Here is a 4,477-nt window from a genome sequence, read left to right on the forward strand (position 1 = left end):
TACATGCTTGACATCCCAGCACTAGGGAGATGGAGACAGGGACAACCTTGGGGCTTGCTCACCAGCCAATCAAGCCTACTTGGTGAGTTCCAGGCCATTGAGAGATCCTGTCTCAAAAACAAGATGGATAGCACCTGCAGAGAGACACCTGAAGTTGATGCCTGGCCTCTAGAGGCACATTTGCAAATGTGTGCCCACATGAATGCACAAAGTTAGAAGAGGGTTGGGAATATAATGTAGCTCAGGGGTAGAGTGCCTGGCAAGATGCCCTGCGTTCAATAACCAGCACCAAATAAAACAATGAAGATGGTGCCTACATGGTTTGAACTTAGCTACCATTGCTAACACTTCTCCAGGGTGTCCATTCTTCAAGGGAATCTGAAATAGAGAAAAGATCCGTCATTTATAGGTAAGAAGACAGGTTCTCAGTGACTTGTCGCTGGAGTGACTTGTCCAAGGTCATATGGAAAATGGCAGAAGTAGATCGCCCGAAGACTGACTCTTAAGTCTTTGCTTTTTTTGTACAGATTTCATGAAGAACCAAATCTGCTCAGCACAGGGAACAAAGAAGAGCACAGTGCTTAGCATGCATGGGGCCAGGGTTTGATCCACAGCATGGGGAGTGGCACTTATAAAAACTACAAATTAGTCCATTCTGTAGTAAAAGGTTTTAGGCCAAGATACAGCTTGATGAGCTGATAAAATTAGAGTGTGTGTGTGCATGCCAGCTTTTCTGAGCACTTTACACATATACACACGGTTGCCACAACAGTGCCCTGAGGTTTCACTGTAACAGTATCCCATCTTAAATACAGGAAGCTCAGGTTCAGGTGGGGTATACCTCAGCCAGAGAGCGCTTGCCTAGGAGCATGCATGGGGCCATGGGTTCAATAACTATCATTTGAAAATAATGTTAGGGTTAGGTATGTATGTCAGTTATCGTGGTGTTCCCCTTGCATGTGTGAAACCCTAGTGCAGTCCCCAACACCACATAAACAAGGTGTGGTGGCATGGTCCTCGGATGCATGGGGAGTTCAAGGTCAGCCCAGGTAATGTGGTCATGGAAAAGAAAAAAAGAAACCCAGGCCAGGGAGATGGCTCAGTGGGTAAATGCTTCTTCCTCCAAGGCTGACAGCCTAAGCTTGGTCCCCAGGTTCCACAAACTCCTGTAAGTTGTCCTCTAACACCTTGGTAAGAACGTACGTGCACAAGAAACCCTCAAGTGCAGATACGAAATTTGCCAAGGCCAGCCAGTAAATGGTGATACCAGAATTGAGCAATCTAGTGGTTCAGGGGTCTACAATTCACTGTACCGTTAAAAGTGAAAACCCAGCAGCTGGGGTCTTACTCATTAGTAGAGTGCATGCCTAGCATAAGCAAGGCCCTGAGTTCAATCTCCAGCATGAAAGAAGAGGCCCCCAAACTGCTCTAATTGGACCTCTCAAGTCTGTACCACAGTTCTCCAATCTACCCACTCAGATCAGTGGTCCTTTGAGAGAAGCCACCCGGAGAACATCAAAATGTTGATGGCTGTGCTCCATGATGTAGGGGCTGGTCCATAATACTAGCACTGAGGAGGGCTGGAGAGATGACTCAGCAGTTAAGAGTACTGACTGCAGGGTTGGGGATGTAGCTCAGTGTTAGAGCGCTTGCCTATCAAGGGCAAGGCCCTGGGTTCAATCCTCAGCTCAAAAAAAAAAAAAAGCAAAGAAAAGAAAAGCATTCTTTGCTGGGCGGTGGTGGTGCACGCCTTAATCCCAGCACTTGGGAGGCAGAGGCAGGTGGATCTTTGTGAGTTCAAGGCCAGCCTGGTCTACCGAGCAAGATCCAGGAAAGGCGCAAAGCTACACAAAGAAACCCTGTCTCGAAAACCCAGACGACCTGGGTTCAATTCCCAGCACCCACATGGCAGCTCACAACTGTCTGTAACTCCAGTTCCAGGGGATCTGACTCCCTCACACAGACATACATGCAGGCAAAACACCAATGCACATAAAGAAAATAAATCCTTAAAAAAAAAATACTAGCACTGAGAAGGTCCGAGCCAAGATGATACCAAGTTTGAGACCACCTTGGACTGTGTGTGAGATCCTGGGTTTTTTTGTTTTTGTTTTTGTTTTTCAATAAATAACAAAAAATGCTGGTGGTGGTCAAAACTTGGGGGTGGGGTCTGGGCATGGGTTTCCTTTTTTTAAAGCTCCTCAAGTATTCTCCGTGTGCCACCAGAGTTGATAGTCTCTAGTCTAGCTATTGTACTGAGCATTTACACAAGCATCCACCTGTACACACACCCATACTTAACATGTATTCCTATGTGTGTCTACGGTGCTTTTCCTGTGTGTACACTGCAGTAGTCCAGAGCATCCTTCACTCTTGAGTTCCCAGACACTGGCCCAGGAATCATTATATTTGGTGTTGTCTCTTCCTGTGACTGGCAGGGGTTTGGAACCCCATGAGGATTGACTGGCAGAGCTTTGGACAGGAGAGATTTGCTCTTGTGGCTGTGTTCTCCCCGTTGTACAGATGTGAAGAACAGGATGTTGTGGTGCAGAGGCACACTCAGAGGATCTGTCTCTGAGTTCCAGGCCAGCCTGGTCTATATAGCATATCGAGCTCCAGGCCAGCCAATGCTACATAGTAAGACCCTGTCACAAAGCACACAAACAGATATGATAAAGAGGCACTCTCATAGTGCATGCCTGGGTTTGACTGGCTATGTGGTGTGTGTGTGTGTGTGTAAAGGTGTGCATAATCCAGACCCTGTAAAAATGTGGAGAGTGGGGAGGGGTGATAGAAAAGATCTATGCATAAGGTAGGCACCAACCCAGAACACCACAGATCACACACACACACACACACACACACACACACACACACACACACACACAGCTGTGAGGAGTCTGAGTTCCACTGGAACCAGGAGAGCTATGCTTTGGGTATGTGGGGGAGGCGTAGCTGGGGCTGGAAACTGGAGAGTGGGAGGGAGGGAGGAAGGGAGGGAGGCTGGGGAGCCACATCCTTGATCTCTGTTCTGTTTCAGTAGTTCCGGACTTGGTGCTCTGGGTCTCTGTGTGGCTCTGGGTGTCCCTTTCTGTAATGTCAGGATCTTGGCATCTGTTTCTCTTCTGGGTCTTGGGCTAGGAGGCTGATCATGTGACTCTGGGTCTCCACCTCTCCAGTCTACTTGGCTCTGTGTCCCCTCTATGTCTCAGTCTCTGCCTCCATGTCTGCTCTGTCCTTCCTTGTCCTTGCCAGGTGGGGGGAGGGGCCCAGCACTCAGAGAGCAGGTGTGGGCTCACTCAGGCAGCAGGGAGCGAAGCCCAGGAGGGCCAAGAGCCAGCAGCCTCTGGACACAAGCACACTCCAGGATACACATTCTGAGTGCTCACAGGAACACACAATGACCTATAAGTACAAGGATGGTTCCTGAGGACTTTCACAGGAACACACACAGGTACAAAACTAAACAGTCACTCCCAGAAGCACACAAGGATGCCAGACACAGTGGGTCACATGCAGATATTAACGACTCACACAGACATGCTTCATAAAAAACCCTCAGCCAGAGACAGAGAAAACCCCAGAGCCACCGATGTGCACTGGGACACAACACACACAAAGACACAAATCTAGAAGATGCAGGCACACAGGCTCACTCGACACACTCAAAATCACACACTCACTCAGGAATAAGGAGGGGAAAAGCACACAGCGGCATCAACCCTCAAGGGCAATCAGAGACAGAGGCACACAGAGGGACCCACGAGGGACCCAGACAGAACAGTCTCGGATACACACTCCTCCCTCAGGGCTCACTTTGGAGTACGTGGGGACACGCCCATAGGTGACAGGAGGTGACAAGGGCCCTAGCGCACCTGGCGCCCTCGGCGCGCCCCCAGGCGCCAGGCGGCCCGAGCGTGCGTGCCCGTGCGTGCAAGCGTGCCCGCCCGAGCGCGCCACCACCTGTGGGAGGAGAGGTGCGCGCTGCGCCCCAGGCTGTGGTGGGGGGAGCGGTTGCCATGGCGCGCCGAGCGCGGCCGCATACTAATGGGCGGCCACGGGCACTGCCCCCACAGCTGCCCCCCACTGGCCGCTCTCTCCTCCCACTCCTTCCTCCAGCATCCGCCGCCACTCGGGCGCGCGCCCTCGGCCCACGCGCTCCACGCCGATCCTGGGTCCTTGGTCCCAGGCCACTATCGCCTCATCTCTCCGGCATTGGGTCCAGCCAGGCCCAAGGGCGGTGGCCTGGCCCTGCGGGGCTCCCTGCCTGGACGGGGTGCAGGCACCAAGCGGACTTTGCAACAAGAAGCGAGGGTCAGCCTTGGAAATAAGGCGACCACCCTTAGGGAAGGCAGGACAGGGCGAAAGAAAGAGAGACCCGGGCCCGGCAGTCTGTCTTCCCATGCGATCTGGTCAACCGCCAACACAGTGGCACCCTTCCCTTGCTTCTAGCTCCTCTCTGAGTCGCGCGTGACTT

This window comes from Onychomys torridus, chromosome 2, assembly GCF_903995425.1.
Source record: "Onychomys torridus chromosome 2, mOncTor1.1, whole genome shotgun sequence".
NCBI lineage: Eukaryota > Metazoa > Chordata > Mammalia > Rodentia > Cricetidae > Onychomys > Onychomys torridus.